We start from the raw sequence: 25064 nt of genomic DNA on the forward strand, positions 1-25064 counted from the left end.
ATCAATCGAATATATTGTCTTAACTTGTTCTGTGTCGAGTGTTCTTTTTTGTTTAAAAGTACGTAGTAATTGTGGGGCATAACGTCCTTTAGTAGTTTAGCGTTATTTGCTTTTACTGCCAATTTGTATTCAAAAGCAAATACGAAGGGTGCATAAGTTTTTAAGTATATTTTTTTAACATTAAAGTTTTCGAAGTTAAAATACTTCTTTTGGAGCGTTAAGGAAAAATGATGCAAGTAAATTTTTACTATACGCGCACACCGTCACAAAAAACCGACATCTTAACACCGTCACAAAAATGCGACCCCATGAAGATAGCATTGTCAGCATTTTAAAACAAAAAATATCCATTTCTTTAAGTACAAATATTTTTTGTGATATTTAAATAAGCGTTAAAATAACTTTCAATGTATTAAAAAGCTTTTTTTATTGTTAGTGTCGTTTTTTCCACAAACGTAGAATAAGGCGAAAGATAAAAAATTTAAAAATGTTTTTGTCTTGCTACGCCAAAGAAGTATCACTTCTAACGCGCGTATATAAAAAGGTATACACACATGTTTATTTATATAACAATATAACATTGACCCCTGCAAAAAACCTTAAGAGCAGCAATAAAAGGCAGATACTGCAGCCCATGGACACCAATGGCAGTGCAAGATGCATTTTAGAGAGGAATATGTTATTTTTAATATTTGGAGGTTATATCTCCTAGAGAAGACCACTGAAAGCCTTCCACAGCGCGCAAGTCCTATATATACTTGTGATTAGGATTGGAATCGGATTTCATGTTAAGTAATATACACAAATGAACAACATTTGTTTTACTATGACTATGACAAATAGTTTTACTTAGATTGTCGGGTTTTATTAACTAATTTAATACCTGGACCGACGTAAATTATGACGTATAATCATTCTTTTAAATATAACAGAAATAATTTACTTAGTTACTTACGTAAAGAAATGTTCCCACGATATTACAAAGTGTTTACAGTTTTCAACATCAATTAACAACTGCAATAAGGTTATTTTTTTATGTAACAATACTACAGTGGGTACTTATTACAGTGGTGAATAATCTCTTATATTTGGAATATTACTAGAAGACAAGATGAGAAGGCGGCGACTTGATATTGATATCATTATATATCATATCATAATATAAAAGCAAGGAAAACATTGGTTATAAGGAATAAGTACCTAGTAGTAGCGACACTAATTTTTTTGGAATCTAGCCTCAGAGATGAGATGCTATTCCCACTCCAACTGAAGCCACTAGGCCAATCCAGCTTTGTTGCACAGACAATGATGGAAAGTAAGAAAAAAAAAATATTGATTTTAAAATAAATGATGAATGTCTACTATTATTAGACAAGATATTCAGGTATATTAAATTTTCATGGAATTCTGAAATACCACGACCGAACCAAGAAACCTCGTCACATACAAATTAAACCACTGTAAATTCTAAAAACTGTAGATAAACTTTCATTAGTTCTTAATTATCTCGGTCGTCTTGTTAAATGCTCGGGAATCGAACCCGTAATGCGTTAGTAAAAACTCGCTCCACCATAACAGTCATACATAACTGGATTATAAATTTATGCGAAAATCACTTCTATTTCTTAGAAGTTACGGATTAAAATCACTTTGATGTGTAATAATGAATTATTGCGGAAAGCAGAAGTATTATCTTGTAAGGATTGACGCTCAATAAACGATAATAAAAAAAAAACTGCACTAAATATAATCACGCAGCTTATAAGGGCGAACTATTTGTGAAGCATACTTACGTAAAAGAATCTACTTAGAGAATAACTCAATGACTCATTTTTAATTCTACAGTAGGTTTTATAATAAACTCTTGTTAAAAATAGTAAAATCATACAATATTTTCATCTGCTATTTATGGTGTGAATATTTTTTTAATTTCTTAAAGATTTCTAATATATTTCACATAGATACTAGCATCGGCACTCTGTAAGAGTATATTGATAGCGATTACAAAAAAATTATTTGTAATCTTCATGCTACGAATATTGCGTTGATGTCGCAGCCGTGGAAAATGAGCTGTTGGACTTTTGGATGTTTCGGGGTACCGGCGAGACCTTTTAATAATTTTATTTATTTACATAATTTATTTATCAAAGAACATAAATTGTAATACAAAAAAAAATCAATGAAATATTAGACAATAAAGATACCGAATACCTTATAAACTTACCAAAACAGAGAGGAAAAAGAAAAAGCAAATCTAAGGATAAAAACATTACAAACTATAACAACTTCATGTAAATTATGTTAATATCGCATCGCTAACGGAACGTGCACACCATTCAGTGTACGACCAACCTATTGGTGTTGAAAAGTAGCAAAAGAAATGCTCAATAATAACTATAAATGAAAACCAGTACGGTAGGCCATCATAAAGTATCGGGTAATGAACATGATTCATCATTAATCAATTTTTCTACTTTTGTTTCTACTTTTTTTAGTTCACTAATATTATAATTAGTGAACAATTCAATTAATCAATTTCAACTACATTAGTCAAGTGCTACATTCAACACTTAAATCATTGCAGTATTTGTCAATGTCATGTGTCAGCGTGACACTCTCACTGACAGCTATAACGTTCGGAACTTCGACTTGTGTAATAATCAATTTACATTTGCGTTATTCGTAGAATAATTTTTATTTCACTTTAATGGTGTAATTAAGGAAGAAAAAAAATGCAAACTGTGCTGTAAAAAGTTGTTAGTTAATTGTTTTGAATTGTATAAAAGTGATATTGATAATATTTTTTTGTCATTTTTATTTATTTGTGTCCCTTAACCTAATGTCGTATGACCCCTACATAGGACAAAGGACGTCCACAGTGACTCCCTTAACTTAGGTGTCCAAAATTAAATAAATATCTGCTTCCTTTTCGAATTTAAAGTGTTTATTTAAATTCACCATGAAAAGTCTATTATAAGAATATAAGTTTCATAAAATCGTAAATAATGTATTTACCTTATTACATATACATTCTTGAATAATGTGCAATGGGTCGTTAAAATGTGTCAAAATTTGTCAGACATCATAAATAAAGTGAAAGCGAAATTAGCCAGTTTACGACTGACCAAAGCTTTTAGAATAATACTGGGAAGTGACCTAAATGCACACAATTCTGTTAATTTTCTATTTTAGTTCATTTGTAATGGGTCAAACAGCTTGTATGTCCTTTGAAACATGAATGAAATCAAACCTTTTCTCAATTTTGCTGTCAGTTTGTATGTTTATTTGATGAGAGAACTGTAAATTTCATTCATATTTCTGACGAAATATTACAGTGATGGACCGAGAGAGACGACAAGGCAGATTAAATATTAAAGAAAGTTATATTTGATTAAATGTTAAAAGAAAGTTTCTGTGTATGGAACTTTAAAATTATACATAAAGCATAAAATCAAACTCATGTTTTCTACATAAATGTTTCATACTAAACAGTTGTTATATATTAAATGTCATTTTAAATATAATGATAAACAAGGTTAGTATGAAACACAACCGACCGACCAAAGAATGACGCAATCATCTTTTTTCTTGAATTCTTCCTTTCTTTACCTTTTTTTTTCTCGCGTTAGGTTCATTTTCACGAGTAATAAGAGTTTTAGATTTGCCGTCAATTTACAAAAAACAAATGACAAAGGAATGCAATATACTACATTACCAAAGAGTTTCAAAATTGAAATTCAAAAAAGTTTCATTAGCAATGTTTCTAAATGGCCAGTTCTAAACATTTTTAGTGTTACCCACGTATTAACAACGTCAAAATATACCATAGATACACAGAGCCAATTGTGAAACATGAAAAGATAGAACCTTGTTCGTTAGCATGAATACCGGTCTGTATATGAAAATAAATATTATTTAGTGATATTGTTTTAAAAATGATCACCAATTCGATTACATGAAATATCACTTAATATTGGCGGCAAAACATTAAGGAAAGATTAAAATCGGTAAAGTCTTATATAGGCGTTACCTTCTTGATGTCTCAACACAATGACATATGATATATTAAACTTATTACTAAAATTAATTACGACTTAACGAAAAGCCACTTGTTGAAAGCTATTAATCCAAGATCTTGCGATAAAGATTTAAATGGGTATTCTAGCATTTGACCTTTATGTTTCATAATTTTAAAGTGTTTTTATGCATCATACTAAATTACATTATTGTGACTCTTCACATCCACCCTTAATATATGAAATTTAAGCCTTATTGTCACAATAAAATCGGAATAAAAACCTGTCCTTTAGCAAGGAACTATACCAAAATTATAAACTCAATATCAAAATAACTTTATTCATATAGAGATAAACAAGTACACTTATGAACTTCAACAGAAAAGATGTAAAATTGATTTTAAATTTATATCTTCTACCAGTTCTGAAGTCAAGGGTGTAGAGCGGGCAAAAGAACTGGCAAGAAAACCACCACTCTTTTAATCGCTAAATTTGAGTTATACAAATGGAACAAATCAATCCCAAAGATTATGATTACTTAAATAATTTATAAAAAAGCTTTTAGTTTTAATTTTTTACAAATAGTGTTTTTAAAGAATATATATGAGTTTGCTTTTTTAGTACAAACAGATATGCCATTACATAACGTATTGAAAATATTGTCAAGTAAGTGCCGCAGCTGGCACCCGCGTAACTCGCGACACCAAAACATTTTAAGAAATGAAAAGGCACGTTGATATTTATACCACCTGACATTTTTTTAAGTCGGCAAATAATATTGAAAGTATTGGTTAATAAAATGTCTTATACAGTGTTTCATAGAAATTGAAAAAGAAAAAAATCACCTTGTCAAGAGTTCAAGAATCACACATTCAGAATTAACACTGAAAACCCCCGTTCATTTGCATAGACAAATTCAAAGGTTTACCCAAAAATCTTTTCAGCGTACATTCAGACACCTTCGCAGAATTTTGGTCTCAATTAGTGATAACGAATTGCGACTTCATTTGTAGAGATCCTTGACATATGCAATGAAATGAAAAAATCTTATCTTTCTTTCTGAATACACTTTGTTTTACGTGAAATTCGGCTGAAATAACTTATCACAATTTTCACCTTGTTTATGCAATTTAAAATTATTCTTAGTTATTAAAATAACAGTTATTTATATGTTATATTTATTTATCTGCTTTAAGTTAATATTTTTGTTGGTTTAGTTTAAGTGATCAAGTGCGTTTTAGTTAAATGTTTTTGTTGTAATCAAGGCATGATTATTATTAATCAGTAGATTCATAATGGAAAATATATCTGAAAGGACCTTTTTAACGCGTTTAATCTGGTAAACTTCTATAATTTATCGTAAAAATCTGCATGAACTTATGTTTGCCGTCCTCCGTAATAAAATACAGTCGTAAAACTATTTACATTATAAATGTGGTAGCCGTCATTAGGGATTATTATAATAATTTTTAAATTGCATACCATTTAATACCAAGTCCGTAGATTACTACGATAGTGGCTAATGATTGAGCTTTGCGTTAGAGATTTTATCATTTTAATACCTTGATTGATATTTGTTTGTCTTGTTCCTGATAACAGTTTAATTATAGAAATATATTGAGCAAAATATATGTGTGTGCCAAGGCTGCACATTTATGATTACATATGCATAAATAGCGCTTATTAAAACTCTTTGTACCTACAGGCGAGATTTATTTAAACTCAAAATATTTGATAATTAGTGCGAGATATTGCGAGTACAACCCGAAATATAACCCGAAGCACTGCATTCTAATCCTTGCGATTACCACATGCTGGTACAGTGAAAAAAACATTATGAGGAAATGGCCTTTGGGTCTTAGGTATAGAAGGATGATGATCTAATAGCCAATAACAAAATTTATTAATGTAACAAACGCAGAAACTACCCCATGCCTCAAAGTTATGGGATTTAATTTTAGTACATTTATTAGCTATTTCTTATTTTTAACATTGAAGCTTTTAGAAACTATATCTACAAATGAGCGTTCTTGCATAATACGACACTACGTCTGTGTAGAAGAATTATAATCTTAGTTTTGCCCAGACACAGTAAGCGTTTAACTACTCATTGTCAAAGACAGTCACTGAAGACGAAGTCTGTCTTTTGGTACGAAAATATTGAAAGACCCTTTATCATACGTTATATTGTAAATTGTTAAAACGGGAATAGAAACGAATTTAATAATTTCTTGTGCAACTGAGTCACGGAAGCGGATTTTTAATCATACTTAAATTTATAACACTTCTAATCCCAATTACTGTCAGTTACACGCTTTTTGTGACTAATCCATTCGATTAATCATTTGATCTGTCGTAAAGTAATTATAAATTGTTTTTTATGTAAAATTGTGGTGTGGTAAATTAATAATGTTTTGTATGACGATTTATAACATCAACATTTTTGAAAATTTATTTTACAGAATAATACAATCTAAATATTAATATATTACATTTGAAAACCACTATGGTTTCTTGTAATGTAACAATAGCTTTCTTTTCAGGAGCGCGACAAATGCATATGAAAAAAAAATGTAACTACAAATAGCTACTTAGTAGATATTTTTCCCTTTTCAATATTTACAAACTAGTGAGTTCTATCTTGTAAATGTAGTAATTCGATTTTCACACTTAAGCTTTCAAGGATTTTAATACATAGTTAAAATATGTTGGATATTTTAGTAAAAACAATGTCGCTTTATTCCCTTTGCACAAGCAAATCTTACGAAAAATGATTTGATTTGACACTGCACGTTTTTTAATTTTCCGCGTCATTCTGCTCTATTTTTCCATTCCCTTCTTACTCTAATCTGTGGTAGGAGTTTACTGAAAATGTCTTAATTTCTATAACACATATATATTCTTACTGGGTGCAACGTGTATATTAATACGTCATAGGCAGGCATACATGCCTGCCTATCACGTATATACCACTACCAAGCTGAAACTGTCTTATATCATCAAAATAAAATCATTAGAAAAATCTTTACATAGGAGTTTACTTATAGACATTGGAAATAAGGCATAACTCAGAAAATAATTGTTCAACGTATTGTATGAATTTTTTATAATATTGTAATTATTGTAATTGTAACCGCATTAAATCCTTTGCTTATTTGATGTTAACCATATAATTATGTCTACGATTAAGATATCTCAATTTAGTAATTATTATATCTACTTCCCGCCCACATTATATTCCTCCATTATTATAATTATGTATATTTAAATGCAGTTCATGTAGGTTTCTGGTATAGTATAATTAGATTAGAAACTTATGGATGGCATTAGACATTTTAACGTTCAAGGCACATTCCTTCAAATCCCTCTGAATTACAAATTAAAGTTGTTTAAGACATAAGAAAATAAATCTATCTAAAGGTCCCAAATTGCATCGAAATTTATACTCTTCTATGTACTCTACGATACTTATAGACATTAAAATAATAATTGTTCCATAATATTTATTAATGAACCATTTGAAGCTATTTAACATATTTGAATAATGGAATATTTTATTCCAAATAAAGGATAAAGACAAGGCAAAATAAAACATTTTTTTTATACGTTTAAACTTTAAAAGTAAAATATTGTGTCTGATTACATAATTATGAGAACATATTAGGAAGAAGGCAATATAAATAATTCCAATTAAAGCACAAATAAATCAAGTTTACAAATTAATTATCTATACAAATAATTTAAAAGGATTCTCTAATTGGTTATAAAGTTATAAATAAAAGTATTTGCTACTCGGCAATTAACGAATAAATCATCATATATTCGGTAATAAAATTGTAATTTTATGTTGTGGTAAAGTCGGTTTATAACGAGTCTTCAGGGTGTCATTAATTTTAGAAATCAATATTGACCATAGTCAAAACCACGCATATTAATAGAAAATGACAACCCACTGGCAGACTAAGAACCGTCAACCGTTTTAATAAAGGTACAGATTACTAAAACATTTCAGCCAAAAGACTACTCAATACTCAACCTTTCAATAAAAAAAAATTTAACACGAAACCGTTTTGCCAATATAAATGTCAGGACGCATTTTCAACGACAAAAAAGTCTTAAATCGTATTTTTTTACCAAATGACCTATTTAAATGTTGCTTTTAAGACATTATTTATAATATATACTTGACTAAATTAAGATAATATTGTGTCAAATATGACCAGTTTTTCTTCGCCAATATAAGTAGCTAGATAGATAAGAATCACGCTAGTTTTTTACGGGAGATAATATTTAAAGTGTTGGCCTTTATCCTTATTAATAATGAGGAAACATGTTTACGCCGAACGTAAATCAATATTTGTATTTATCAAGTGAAATCTTTATATACAAAGTCTGCACGTTTGGCTATTTTTAACTACGCTTTCCTCTTTATCCGAATATCACAGGCAATGGAATTATTTGGTTGGTTCACATTTACATGACATAATCGTATTTAAAATGACGATAAAGAAGTGATTCAAATGAAAATCCTTACATGTTTTTTTGTCCAAAATAACTTTAAAACAGAAAGCTTGCTCGTATCGTACACGGGAAGCTTATTTTCTGCAAAGCCAGTATGAGCGAGGTAGACTTGCGCACGATTTGGTCAGTATTAGAATTTCAAATCTAAAAGCAGGCATCGCGGACAAATGTCTTATTTGGTAGAGGTGAATGATCCTATCACATATTACATTGCATTCCATATATATGTAAAAGTTTTACAATATATATATATATCTCGCTTACATATAATACTGTCGGGCCTTTGTTATTCCTAAGGTGTTTCTGTAATAAGTCCTGCGATTTTATGAAATTGGTGTATTACAAAAAAAAAAACGTTGAAAAATAGAAAAAATATTTATCTTTTAATTAAGCGAAATATTTATTGCAGGTAGTGTAACGATTACGTACACCCGAGGTACGTAGCACGTGCGAATCACGATGGCATTATTTTTACTTTAACATATTTTTGAATATACATTTTATTTAAAACTGATCGTGAGTGATAAACTTTTTTTATCATTACTTTCAAATAATATCAGTATTTTTTATGTAATAGAAGCATTTTAAGTGAAACACTATCCTTACGATAAAATATGTATTAATTCAAAGCAATATAAATTGCGTATAATAAATTTAGTCGACTTACCTGTGCCAAATGAATGTATATTTTTATATATTTCAAGCAATTAATTAAGATTAATTTAATTTTAAAACCTATCGTATATGTTGTATGATTTGTTATATATGTTTAACTATTTACAAAACCTAATAGATACGTCAGCTTATAACATACTAAGAACTTTTAGCTTTACTTGTCAGTCGAAATATTTTTCTATATTTGTATGAAATTAAATTAATTTATTTATTTCAAAACTAAATTTTACGCTTATGAAATTTATATAGAGACAGTTCTGCATAATACTAACTTGTTTCAACTATAAATGCAAATCATTTGATAAGGTGTCGTCTTTAACATCGATAGGCACCTGTTTTAAAGAGGTTCTGCCACTACACAGTATTTTATTGATGTTACTCATACAAAGTGTTTTTAAATAATATGTTGACATTAATTTTACCCTTAATAAACATTTCAGAATGAGTAGTAGAGTAGCATAAACAGTATTTGTTTATACATTTATATACAAAAGCAATTTAAATATTATTTAAGAAGAGAAAAAGAAAGATTTATAAGTTTCTAGATTTCAACTTACAGTACATTTAAAAACGCAGTACTTTTAACCCCGATAACAAAATTTTCCCGTGAAATTAGAATTCTATTTTCAAAATTCTACTGCACACTATTCACGCACATCACATTTCGTCTTTCGCGCAAACATCACAGAGTGTATGCGAGAGACGTGCTCTCTGCTTGACACCTCAGCATCAACTGTCCTCTCTGGACCATACCTTTACCTATCCGTGAGATAAGCACATCTTGCACTATATCATGACCGCTCAAGCGCGATCCTATTCGTAAAACGTCTGACCATATGAGTTTCCGGGCGAATTCTTGTCTGATTTCACTAAACTAGTAAGCTAGATTAGACATCAAAAATATTATTTCAACTAATTAGCAACGCTAGTTCTAGTTTCAAAACATGCAATTTTTTTATATATTCCGAAACATTTTCAGGGAGTTTTTATTGATTTTCATTTTAAATTAGTCAATTTGCAGAACTACATTTTCTTAATTAATATTTATATTTTTCCTTGTGGACAGCGAACGCTTTAAAATAAATTTCATCATTTAATCATTCGAGTAGTTCACACATTTATTTTACTTTAATTAAGTACATATATTTTAATTATTTGTGTCTCGCAAATTGAATATACCAGATAACCATTAAATGGTTTATTATGAATATTTATTGAATTTAGATAGAAGACAATTAAAATAAAATCTAATACGAAATATTTTGCTGTAGAATAATGACTTAGATAATTTGCCGCTCACGAAGAACTAATATTGTTAATGAAAGACGTCTATGTGAATTAATATTTAAACATTCAATAATGAGTATTTAACTTAACGCAACAATTTGCGTCAGTCTAATTTTGATATTTCACTATCAAAATTGATACCTCACGATACAATTTTATGTCAAAATTAATTTCAAATACTCTTTACAATGTTAATTTTATGTCTAGAAATAGTTATTTTAGAACTTATCATATATTACTAAAATAAAATATTTACAGAAGAAAAGTATATTAGGCAACAAATAAACATCAAATAGAGACAAATTAATATGTGCAAAATTGCAAAAACCTCCCTCATACTATTTATATAATATGTTATTTGTTGTTGTACCAGCTTTTGACACCCCAGTAAATACGACCAAGACTCTGTCTGATAACAGGAACCCGAATGTTGTCTTCATCTCTAATTTGGTTAGAAAGTGTAAGTTGTTTTAGAGTTTAAGCATATGAGTTCAGTGGTCTAAAATGTGGAAAAATATACCCTAATAAAGTTAAGCGTTAGAAATGTCATTTAGTATTGCGTTGAAGTAAGTGATTGGAGTGTAATTTAATAATTATTTGATATAATTGCAGTGAAATGTTTGGTATGTTAGCTGTTTTATTTCATCATATGGTTTACGTTTATATTACGTTCTATATTGCTTCATTCATAAACGTATTTTGTTGTTAAAAAGTGATGTCTTGATATCATTTTTAGTGCCTTAATATCCAATTTAATAGACGAATGAAAACATTTTTTTTTAACATGAATGTTAATTATTATTGTCTGTCATCTGTCATCAAGAAATCAAAAGGCCTTACCCTTTTGATTTCTTGATGACAGATAAAAGAGATCTAGACATGATCATGTGCCGTACTAAACTGTTATCGAAGCAAATCTACTGTAAATGAAATACACGTAATATTATTTTATAAATCAGATTTATGACATATTGGTCTAGCTTTTAATGAATTTATCATTTGATAAGAAACTTGTTTGTGGAAAATATCACAAATCAAAACCCGTCCAAGAAAAGACATCAACGCGTGCGAAGTCATTTAAATAAAATATTAATCTAATAATCAATGAACGGTTTGCTCCCAGCAATATCTATTTAACTTACTGTTAAAACCAGTTTTACAGTTAATATTAAGAACATATCAATTTCATATTTTTCGTTTGTTTTCTTTCGAGTGACTTAGCAGTTCGATGTTGTTCTAATAGCATTTTTTTTTAAATTTTATTTAAATGTGTGGAATTATTGAGGTATCATATAAAAGGTATTTTACTCTTTGAACGTCCACACATGATAAATTAAGTTATTGTGTATTTAACAGATGGTGTCGGATTAACAATAAAACTGCGATGAAAACTCGGTGGCCATTTTCAGCAACTCCATAGAGGCCGTTCTCCGAGTCCTTTTAAAAACCTTGCTGTGTTCATTATTTGCTATTATTATTTAAAAAAATATTCCTACATAATTAGGTATTTACAGTGTATAATTGCGGATGCTTTCTGGACCCATGCAACTACTTCAATATAAAGATCCCCCTCGTGATGCGATATTGCGACCAACTCGGTTCTGAGGGAGTTGCATGGATCTGGTTAGCGCTGCGCCTTCTTAAGTTCTCATGTTTCAAATCATTTCTATAATGATGTTTGAAAGAAAATATCAAATAATCTAAAATGTTCTATTCACCATCACCGAATAGTAGCATACTTAATTGTTATGATGATTTTTGGGGTATAAAATATATTTTAACTAATTTACGTAATAAGTATTAGTAAATAATATCTACAACGATGGATACATTTCTCCGCGTTATATTTAATAATTTCTTTAATCTGTGATTGTAATTTGTACGAAGCACACTTTGTACACACGTTACTATAATAAGTGAATTCATATTGTGTACTTAATTAATATGAACAAATGTTTTGCTAGTCTTGCAGTACCGTTAACATGTCTTTGTTACAGCCGCAGACCACAGCTTTCCCTAATACGGTAACGATAGTATATACAATTATATTTCTAACTATTAGGGTATAATTTAGATTTTATTACGGTTTAAAATTAACAACATCTTCGTTGTTTGTTTAACAATGATTTCAATTATTACGACCTTTATCGCTACAAAACTCTTTCAACCTTGATTAGACAATTTGATAAACAATATAAATATTCTACCTTAACGTTATTTAAAATATTATTATTATATTGCCGATTTTATTCTTAGGGCGAAACAATATAACTTAAATGAATAAAAAACATTTAACGGTATTGTTTTAAATTAAAATCTAAACAAATTTCATTATATTATTCTAGTGACAAAACATTTGGACAAAGCAATTGTAAAATGCCACCTTATAAAGACTAAAAGATAAACATATTGAATTTATTGCCGACTGTATCTAATAAATCAAATCTCAAATAGTATGTGTAATCTGAAGCGACCGCTCACTTTGTCTCTACTTGATTTTTATTATTACGAAATAGATATTGTATTGCAAATGCTAGCTTTAGTAAATGTTTTATAAGAAATAGAGCGGTACTTGTCTAGTGGCTTCAGCGTGTGATTCCATCTCTGAGGACGGTTCAATACGCAGCCCCAATACCAAAGTCGAATCCGTGTGTCGAATGCTACTTATTTTTTACTAAAAACAATTGATAAGGCCACAGATATAGCAATCCGAGGCCCAGGCCTAAAACGTTGTATAGCTGGTTTTTTAATGATTTTATATTAAGTAAAAACTTCTCTTTATGTAAAATCAAAACTTAAATAGAATCACATTCCACATATGAGAGTACCACTACCTTTATAAAAAAGACAAATGGAGTCGAAAAATTTGACACATTATTATAGAATAAAAAGAATCTTTTATATAAAGTTATCAGTCAAGTCGTGGGCACATTATTTAAATAAATCATAAGCAAATCGAAACCTACGCCTTTTATCTTCATGTAAATGTAAAAACAGGTTAATTTACTTTTTATGTATAAAAATAGTCACGGACTCGGTACACCAAGTTTGATTTTAAACTGGTTTTAGACATGCTTGTTTTGCCACAAAATAAATAAAAATTATGTGATTTTAACTAGGCGGAAATGAAGTTTGTGAAATTGTGATGGTCTATGAGACGGGCTTTAAACGTGTTATATTACTTGTGTATCTTGTGATTTAATGTAAAAAAGCTGCAACTAAATATTAGATAAGTTCATAGCTTAGAGGCAGTTTTTCTTAACATCCGAAAACATATATATATAGAAATTTGTCTGAGGACTTACTAATACGCTTTATGCTGCAAAATAATAGCAGAATATAATATTTTAAACGGCCACATTTCACCACAGTTCTAACTTAAATGATATAAATATTTTTTAAATTGAACAAACATAAAAATAATAACATAATAATTATGGCCGACGGCGTTTTTCTTCATAATCTGTCTATCTGTCAACCAACGGATGATTTATATAATTTTAATAATTGTTTATGAATTATTTAAATTAAAGTTTTGGTGATTGCAATGATTATAATAATTACATTGTTAGATCTTTAAATAAGTATTATGATATAAAAACAGAAATCCTGTACTATCACGCAGGACAGAGATTGGAATGAAACATAGTATTGAAAACAAATACTGAACTCTTCACCTCATTCGCCCTATGTTGGGAAACCATACTTGCGAGGCTTGCAAGGGGCTGCAGGATCGTCAGAGCATACCTAGGGTGACTCATGGTATCCTTAGTACTTCGGAATTACTTAATAAATTTGCGTTAAACAGTACTGGAAATATTTTTTTTTTATTTGAATCCTCTGAATATATAACTTCATACAAGACTAAGCAATATATCTAAGTAAGCCTACAGGCTAGAAACTAGATATAAACTCAATAGTCTGAATAGTAATCTACATTAAGATAAGTTAAACCATTAACTCGAAACGCAGTTAAACTGTAATCGGTCGTCTCTTGTTCAATTAAATTAACTTGAAAACAATTTGCTTTAACTACGACACTCGAATGATACCGTTATAGTTTTGTGGGACAGTAACTTAAGCCCTAACTTAGGCTTATATGATTCTTGACTTATTTTAAGTAAGTCCCGTAATTAACTAATGAGACCTCGGACACATATATGCGTCTGTTTCATTAAGTTTTAAAGGCAAATAAATAAATAATGATTGTCCCTCATTTATTACCAATTAGCTTAGCTTACCAATTTAGATTTGTATGATTTTAAACAGACTTACAATTGATAGTTTACCCGCTTATTAATATTTTTTAGTCCAAAATCCTTAAAATCAACTACCTTGTAGTTTTTATTAATATGGCTTGATTATATTTTAAGTAATCTTAGTGATATATTACTCAAAACCAAAGTATTGTTGTTCATAGCGAGTCAGAATTGAGAACATCCCTTAAATATATTTGTTTGGCGATTTATATGTTAGCTATTTAAATTTTTCTATAAACGTCTGTCAAAAATATGAAAAAACCTGGTTTGTAGTATTCGCTTGCATTTAAATGTAACCGAGTATAACAAAAATATATTGTTAAACTTTATTTTGTGACTCCTTTTAAGGCATACATACCAGACATCAGATCGCAAGAAAGTATCAATATACAATCTCAGCTCTATATAAGTTGAAAATTCCGACCTATTTATCCTTACCATTCATTGATTTGCATACAATAAGGCTAGGTTCTATGAAAGAATGGTTGAACGATATTCCCAGAATTCACAGATTAGTTTATCTTTCCTCACTTGTTACCAATTAATTTGTTAACAAATGAAGGGTCCAGACAATCAAGCGCAGAAAAAACTTGAGTGTTTTTGACCGGTGTCAAATCTTATACGAGGGTTCCGCCTGTATTCTTACCTGAGAATGCAATCTTAAAATGCCTGTAATCTCTTCAGTAAAATATCTATTTAGATACGAGCGAATTTGACGACATTTCTTCTAGGTATTGCTGTGCCTCCAAAGCAAGGGAAATACGCTTGAAGTATAATGGGTATAAGGTACCCCAAAATGGTGTCAATCCGTGCGTCACAGTAGCAATTTGTCGTCGATTTTATTGCGCTAGATGCATGTGATAAGGCTTTGACATATTTATAGTTTTCGAAGCAGCTAATTTGCTTTAAACAAAGTGACTTTTTGTCAACGACGTGGCGACTATGGTTCACAGAACATAAGCGAGCGAGATTATTCTTAATAGTAGCTCTGGAATCACCATTATGTTTTTAAACGCCTTCAGAATTTTTTATTATAATCTTTGTAAATATGACAATTGTAGTAATCGCATGCTAATTAATGTGTTGTTTTTTTAGGATCTATTGTCAATGTGTTACCGCGTTTAAGTGTTTACAAGTGTTAAAAACTTGTGTGTGTACTTATGTACACGCGTTAGAAGTTATACTTCTTTGGTGTAACAAGATAAAAATCTTTTTAAATTTTTTAACTTTCGCCTTATTCTACGTTTGTAGAATAAACGACAATATACGTAAAAAGGTATTTAACACATTGAAAGTTTTATTATAACGCATTATCATGTTAAATAAAATTTATTTAAATATCACAAAAATAAATATTTCTACATAATTAAAGAAATGGACATTTTTTATTTTAAAAAGTTGACTATAACTTCAGAGTGTCGGTTTTTTGTGAGCGTGTGCGCGCATCGTAAAAATTTACGCTCATCATTTTTCCATAACGCGTTAAAAGAAGTATAACTCAAAAAATTTTATAAATGTACGTGAACTAATAGGTTAATAGTATTCTTAGATAAAAAAAAACCGTTGAAAGTTGCTAGAAAATTGTTCTACACAAAAAATTTCCAAGGAAATTTATTAATTATATTTATTTTAATAACGTATGTACTTAGAACTGTGTGATTCTAGTCCGTATATAAAGACAAATTAACAAAACGATCGTTTATGAAATCGCTTATCGCTTCTGATTACGATGCATTTAGTAAATAATTAATTACTGACATCTTAGGACAAATGGTGTTACGTTTATATTTCTATCGCAAATTAATTTAAATATTTTTGCAAATATCGACGTTGTCGGACGTCAATAAGTTAATGGATCTATAAAATATACTTATTACTAAAGCAAACTATACGTAATTTAGTGTTTTCAGAAAAGGTTTTCCCCCATTGAACCTTGGAACTTCGGAAAAATAGAAACTTGAGGACCATTAATTATTTTCGAACAAATTACAAGTCACATTTACAATCCTTGTCAATACAATGTCCAGGGGGTGAGTATTCTAAACAATAGGTTAATCATATTTGTGTCATGATTCTCACACTCCCCACTTTTAAAAATTTATGGGAATTACCGAAATTATTCGTAAATTATTAATTTTTAATCGAAAATTGGCTCGTGTTAATAATTTTTTCATAATTTAAATTAAGGAATTTTATCTTAGAACAGCGATAGTGACCTTTAAAAGATAAAATTAAGTGATTTCTTATAATGATGCTGAAAATTGTGTATTTTAATATATAGATCAGGTTATTAGAATTTATTACATTGAAGTAACTTTTATAATCCTTCTATTTACTATTAAAGTATACAATAACTTTTTACTTTTAATATAATTAACATATAGTTTACTGCTTTTTTATATAGCACCCCTCCCCTAATAACCTACCAATCATGCGACCAAGCCTAAAAGCTGTATACAGCAAGGTAGTTTCAATTCTCCCCTCTTCAAAAAAGAGCCTTTATTTACGTTAACTAGGTCTGGTGAGTTTGACGTCTCCCGCCGGGTCCGGATGATATATCAACTGAATAGGGCACACTATAAGAATTCAAAAATAGACATGGACAATTTGTATTAGAATGGCATCTAAGAGAAGAACAAGGATGATGATAAAAACTGGATTCTGACAGCAAATACTTGGACCCGAGCCATCTTTGACAGAAATATCAAATTTTATACCAAGAATGGTTTGACTGATGATATTACTTCTAGACTAGATAAAAAGAATTAGAACTGAGAAAATGTGAGGTTATTTCGTTATTTGTTAGACTAATATAGATACCGTTTGCTGATACTAAACTTGCGGGATAGGTTCAAGAATTACTATCGCTGACTTTGCAATAATTAATTAGCGAAAGTCTGCCTCTAAATTTATAGATCTACAGATCATTGTTGCACGTTATTTTGTTTTATATTGCGACGCTTATTAAATAAAGTTATATTTATTGATATTTTGTTTTTCCTCCGATTAGTTGGATTTTAAATGTGTTTGAGCCAGAAGACTTCCAAGACACGCTCGGACGGTGAATGAAACCGGCATGTCTGAAATCCAAATTTCGATGACATGTGTCATACCTCTGTCTATGTTGTCTATGAAATAAAAATTAAGTAACGGATCCTGAGGCCAAAAGCTGTAGCGTCACTGGTTTATGTATTATCTCTATATATATAAAATTCTCGTGTCACAATGTTCGTTCCCATACTCCTCCGAAACGGCTCGACCGATATTTATGATTTTTTTACTGAATAGTAAGTCTGAGAATCGGCTACTATCTCTCTTTCAAAACCCCTAAATGATAAGGGGTGTCCACCCCAAAAATTTATTTTTAATTTTTTAAACATTTTTTTTGGTTTTATTTTTTTATGATACAGCTTACAAAAATAGATACGACGCTAGTCACCCCTCTACGATTAACTCCTATTTTTTATTATAGTATATATTGGTTATTTTTATTAAACTAAAAAAAATGCCTGGAAATAATTGGGCAAAACGACGTTGGCCGGGTCAGCTAGTTGTTGTATAAATTTTGCTAAGGGTGGTTGGTTACTAGTAAGTTATAACTACGTCAGTGATTTGGCACTGCAAATATGTATCGCAAGTATGAAATTGGTTGGTTATTTGCGAATGCTGTTAGTGAAAGAACTTTAATTAAAGATAAATGTAAATTCGTATGTATCGATTTAAAAATAACAAGAATATCGATTCAATGTTTTGATGAAGAAAAAAATTACGCTACGCTTGTCTACTGTCATGTTAGGTGTACGGTACGGTCTAAATATTATTTAATAAAGTGTTTTAATATTAAATATTGATTTGATACTGGCGTTGATACGTTATATAACGCTACAACGTACTAGGTCTAAGCTACACATTTTAAAAGGAGAGTAGTTCAGTCTTCTGCGCCTAAATCTCGGTTGAAATTCACACGCTGAAACCATTAGGCCAACACTACACTTGCTCCTACTTTATATTAAGTTAAAATAAACTGGCGAGTGACAATGTACAACAAAACGCGAAATAACAACAACAAAAGACGTTTCGATTATATTGTGGTCTTAATTGTACTAGAAATACTGTAGACCAATCAATCAATCAACCAATTATTTATTTATTTTTTCCCATATAACATATACAACAATAAATAAGATTACAGTTGAGATTGAATTCTCACTTTATTTTTTTAATGATTTTAGGTGGCACACCGTGGATATTCAATGGCATCTGGACGGAAATTACGCTAAATAATATATACATACATATTTAAAAATAAAATGTTTCAATCAGTTTTGTTACTTTAAATAAATTTTCCTTTAAGTAAAACTCCATATATTAAACTCATTTACGGTACTTTTCCCGCTGGGTGTCGCACTCATACAAGTATTTAATTAGTATCATTCATAAACATATAGATATATTTCATAACAGTCTTTCCCCATACCTTGCTTGTTCTCTTAATGAGGTTTCAGTATTTAGGTTTAGTTTTAGTGTTTCCATATTATTTTCTAAATTTTGTAAGTTGTGTTCCATATGTAATATAATTTGTATGAGTGTAAAATTTGTAAGGTCATATTTTCTAGATATTTAGAACTTATAAATAAATCACTTGATTTATTGTGTATTTACTTTGTAACTATTTACCGATATATATATTTAGTTTTGACTTTCCCTATTAGTAAATAATTGTTTTCTAAGGTTTCTGCTGTCTGTACTATTGATATCGCATGGGTGTATCGAATTCAACGTCAAGTAAACACACACTATTATATGTTACACGTTATAACGCATTCTAAAAGAACGTTATAATGGAGCACCTGGAGTCATAATAATAATAAAGTTTATTTCCAATTTTTACAAATTCCCTTTTTTATTGGAAGTTGTTATACTAATTTCTTTTAGCACCACCACATCCATTCGCTTCCTGCTAACGTTTTAATATCTTCTATCCACCTTTTTCTAGGGCGCCATCTTCTCCTTCATCCCCTAACTCCTTTTCAGTCTAATATCTATCTTATTTCTGTATATATTGTTTTATGCCCGCTCGTTGCTACTTCTTTTTTAGGGTAAATGTAAGTCCTCTATAATTTTTGATTTTCGCCTTAGTTTTTCGATTTATATTTTTTGTATTCTTCATATTTTTATAACGTCACCAGTGATTTCTGGTATGCTACTAGTTGATTTTTTTAACGTCGCTTCTAGAGTCATACTAGGTACATATTTGAACTATATAGAAAATATTTCCATTTCGTAGGCACAGAAGACTGAAATAAATTTAAAGTGTTAATCACATTTCACTGAGATTTCATAATTACGCAGAGGAAAGAAACTGCGGAATTCAGATCGTAGTAATTATTCCTCTTATTCTCAGCTATCTTAAAATAGCAGTAATAAACCAGTATTAATATAGCAGGCCAATACGTTGGCTAAACACTGCCTATTATCGCCTTAAGACTCGTAAACTTTAATCTATTTTAAACTTTTTGTACTTTGTCATTATTAGCTGGTATTCGTATCATTACACTTAACTCAACTATATATTATTTTAATGATAAAGTAAAAGATCCTCGATCCCATATTAGCTACCACTCTAACGTCTTCTACGTAAACATCTCTTAACTGTAACCTTTTCATCTGTTCATATCCTTTGTAATTATATTATTTTTAGAGTAATTTGGTACCCAGGATTAATTGTAATTCATGATTCTTAACATTCGATTTTTATTTTGTATAAGTCTATATTGTTACTTCTAATATACTTTTTGCTAGTTTGTTTATGTATGCATTTTGCATACTAGGGTTTCTTGAGAGGATAGGCTCGCTTGCTGCTCGTAGCCTGCTTAGTAATTTATGTCAGAATTTCAAATTCAATTCAAAATCATTTATTCATTTAGGGCACACAATGTACTCTTATGACCGTCAATAAGGAAATACATATTAAATGCTAAATGCTTCTAAATGTAGATTTACTGCCAGTACTCAAATCAGGGGCATAGAACGGACGAGAAGAACTGGCAATAAACTCTCCGCCACTTTTTAATCGCCAATTTTTTTGTTTTACAATATGTTTGTAATGTATATTAAGTAATTATTAATTAAAAGTTAATTACTATTTAAAAAAAGACTTGTCCTTTATCATCAACAGGCATGGTGAAATAGTAGCACGCACTTACATTCTCGTAGGAACAATACACAAATACTTAGTCGGAATAATAACATCACCGCATACAGGAATTCAAGTCCGACCAGTCACCATATTTTAGGGAAGGAGACAACGGGCTGTACATATATGTACTATTAATGCCACAGTGTTAACAAATAATACAGTTTTAATAAAATATATCAAAACCAAAATGCTTTTAAGTGAATATTTTTACATTCAATATTGTAAATAATAGTGAGCAGTGTTGGCCTAGTGGCTTCAACTGCGACTCTCGTCCCTGAGGTCGTAGATTCGAACCCCGGCTGTGGACCAATATACTTTCTGTCGATGTGCGCATTTAACATTCGCTCGAACGGTGAAGGAAAACAACGAGAGGAAACCGGCTTACCTTAGACCCAAAATAACGACGGTGGGTGTCAGGCACAAGAGGCTGATCAGCCACTTGCCTATTAGATTGACAAACGATCATGAAACGGATACAAAAAATCTGAGTCCGTACCTGAAAAGGTAGTAGCGCCAATGATGTATTTTATTTTAAAATTTTAAGTTACGATTTGGAAAGAATTTGGAACATACTTTCGCGCAAACGCATAAAAGTTAACAAATGCAGTTGAGATGACGTTAATTTAGCGAAATATCTTAGATAAAAATTTTCAGAACACAACGTAAAATAGCGAGTTCATGCCAAATAGGACATCTGGTAATATTTCATCCACCCACCTCAATAGACGCATTGGTTGAGCGCTAAATAAGTAGTTTCAAGTTTATGAGCCTTTCACAATTGCGGATTCCATTAATTAAATATTTATTTGAATGGATTTTTATTGACTTATTTAAATATACTAAACGTAGGTAAATATCGTTAAAGAATTAAGAACAATTTTTTTAGAAAATTATACTAAAACGCTGTTGGCTATCTATTTTTTTATAGGACTTGCAATGACGCACGCGATCAGACAGATCTTTGGCCTTTTTTAAAGTTAATCGTTTTCCTAAAAAGGGACTTAATTTGCTTAAACTAGATCTGGTGCGCTTTGGGTTGTCCCGCCAGGCAGGACGATGACTCTGAAGATATCCTCATGATATTTTGTGCGATAGGCGCGTCACCTCTTGTGCTATCGATCTTACTGACTATATTTGACAATTCTATTGCAGAATTTTTGCAGCTTTTTTCCAGCACCCGGCCCTTTCGAAAGTCGGACAGTAAACCTTTTTCGTCAAACTCGCACGCAGGGCTTGGTTTGAATCTGTGTAAATAGTGTCAAAAGCCGTGCCCAGTCAGTATCTGAGCCATGTGAACTGTGAAGCGCCTTGTCTTGACTTGTTTGTATACCGCGTTTGCATCTTTCAAAAAGTCTTTTATCTCTACAAATGAAATATTGTAGTGTGAGTGAAATTAGCAGGAGTAAATGTGTTCCATATAGCATAAGCTAAGATGGATGGTGGATGGGCGTTTTAATTGCTCAAGCCCACCTGCGATTTGAACCTAAACGCATGCTTTCAAACGTTCGAAACACTAGAGAAATGTAGGCATATACAAGAAAGAATTGATCAGTCGGTCGAAGACTGTTCAGTGGAGTTGTTCGAATTAATACCTGCAGCATCGGACGTCGGGCAGATACAAAAACGACGTCCGTCGTTTTTAAGGCAGAGTCCACATAGTTGGTGCCAATTCTTAAAAGGCCGGCAACGCTCCAACGAGCCCTCTGGCATTGTGATTGTTCATGGGCTCTATCACTTAACATCAGGTGAACATCTAGTTTGTTTAGCCCCTGTCTTTAAAAGAAAAAAGGTCTATATATAATTATGTTTTTCTTTTAAATTTAAAATAATAATTAAATGCGTAATGTGGTTTCTGTACGTGTAGGATAATTTGTAGGCTTTCATTTTTACTAGAATGAATGGAAATTCCAACCGTCGCTATCCTAAGGCATTGCACAAACCTTCAATCATAAGATTATACAAATACCTCAAAAGTTAAATACCGTCGTAGAATTTTACGATATTCGTGATTTCAGGATTATTATGAAAGGCGTTAAATAGTTGGTTAAAGTTGTTTTTATGGGTATTGAAATCGTTAAATATTAGTTAAATCGTGCTGAGCTATTTTCGAATTAATTATAAGATTAAGCTTCTATGTACTGGTGGCAGGATACTGCGAAGAAATCTTACATTCATTGTTTATTAGGAAAATAATTGAATCAAGAATTAATAAGTTCGAGGCCAAGTACCAATGTTGAACTGATTGCACCACAGATTCGCCGTCAACATCTTCAACTTCACTCAATTTGGTAAGAACTATCGTAGTTCATTGAAATGTTTTAAACAAATCTACCATTCAAAATAACATTAAAAACTAAATGCACAACCAACAAATAACAACAGCCAAGCACAGCCGGCAACGCACTTGCGAGCCTTCTGACTTTGTGAGTGTCCATGGGTGGCAGTATCACTTAACATCAGGTGAGCCTCTTGCCCGATTGCCTCATTCAGCATTCTAACAGATTTCTTACAATACATTTGTGATTTAATACTCGAATATATAAATTATAACTCTGCGAAACTATGAGTAAGAGAGGTAGTATGGGTCAATGTCAGATCTGCATAGAAAACATCATTTTAACATCCTTGGGAGAAACAGTCTATTATTATTATAGAATGTGTACGTATGGGAAGTTTTTGGCTCTAAAAGATCCAAATTAACTGGCTTCAACAATCACTCTTTCGCCGCAACCTACGCCGTGCCACTTCGCCTCAGTAGCTGCAGCAGTGTTCCTTCATTCTGTCGATCCAGCGGTATCTGGGCCAACCTTGGTATACAACCACTAGCGCTTAGGTATACTTCCTTGACTTCCCGATTTTGGCCCATGAGGTTAAGGTACCTTAAGTCGAAAAGCCTTGTCTTTGCCTGTAATGATATTCTTTTTGTTTGTAAGCAGGTTACGTCCTGAATCGTAGCTAGGTCGTTAAAGAGGATATAAGTTTTCTATAAAAAAATGCTATTAAATTATACGACTGAAATTTTCTGCAAACGAGGTGGAGTCTCTTTCAGGTTTCATTTAGGTAGAGCTCACAGCGATAATGCGAAAATGATAATCGTGGAATATGCTACAATTGGTTCACAGATTTTATAAACAAATGAAATCTGAATAAAAATAATAAACCTATATAGAAAGATTTTTCTGAATGTTCTGGTAGTGAATAATAATCTCATATCAAAAATATTAACTCATTATTCCTATCGTTTAACTATTCACGAACAAGCGTAAAATAAATAAAATAACCGAAACTATTTCATGACAGTTCAATATAAGTAGTTATAGTACTTTTATCTTTTTTTACTTTCAATAACAGATATTTCAAAATAGGCACTCTCCCATCTTAATCCGACATTATCTAAAAAAAAAAAAATTATAAATAGAGAAAATAGAGATTTATCTTTGTCATGGACCAGGAATCGACTGCCTCTGCTCCTGCTTGGTATATTCATAAGCCTTCCGTTTGATTACCTAGCGCTATATAGGCAAAGGTTATCAATATAGTTTACAGTACCCATAGTAGAACGCACAAATTTATTTATTTTTTATATAATGGGCAAACCGGCAAAAAAAAAAGAATAAATCCATATAAAAAAGATGTTATAAATGTTCTGTTACTGAATAATAATCTCATATCAAAAATATTAACCGTAAAATTACTCTGTTACATGTGTACAAAGCTATTACTGACTCATTTCTTAGTATTAATAGTATTAAAATAATCCAATGCAATTTATCACCAGTGTGCGCAATAAAATACGAATAATGATACGTAGTTTAGAAATTATGATCACGTTGACTCGATGACGCTTTAATGATCGATAATTTTGAAATGATCTATTGGCGTAATGATCTAGTGTATGTTTTATAGAATATAACCTTGGGGATAAATTGTTTCAGCGTTGTATCATGACACGTTTTGATGACCACAGATATAGGTACCACCACACTACCTAGTGACTACTAGAACGCATTAATTTTCCGTACACTTTGTATATAATATATGAATTATATCTCATGTATACACATGGGAAATCAGTAATAATATTGATTACGCTTTTTTAGAGGACAG

General features: G+C 30.7%; 1 protein-coding gene across 3 annotated transcripts in view; it reads right to left on the bottom strand.

The window, feature by feature from the left end:
* LOC123710903 (protein Wnt-7b) overlaps positions 1-9930 on the bottom strand; it is a 48693-nt gene extending 38763 nt beyond the window's left edge. For 2 of the 3 annotated variants that reach the window (XM_045663205.1, XM_045663204.1), the window contains exon 1: positions 9770-9927. The gene's annotated coding sequence lies outside the window, so the exon portion shown is untranslated. Of the gene's footprint in view, positions 1-9769 lie in introns of all 3 variants that reach the window. The other variant, XM_045663203.1, reaches the window with a different exon arrangement.
* Positions 9931-25064: the final 15134 nt, after the last annotated feature.

Source organism: Pieris brassicae, chromosome 6 (assembly GCF_905147105.1).
Source record: "Pieris brassicae chromosome 6, ilPieBrab1.1, whole genome shotgun sequence".
NCBI lineage: Eukaryota > Metazoa > Arthropoda > Insecta > Lepidoptera > Pieridae > Pieris > Pieris brassicae.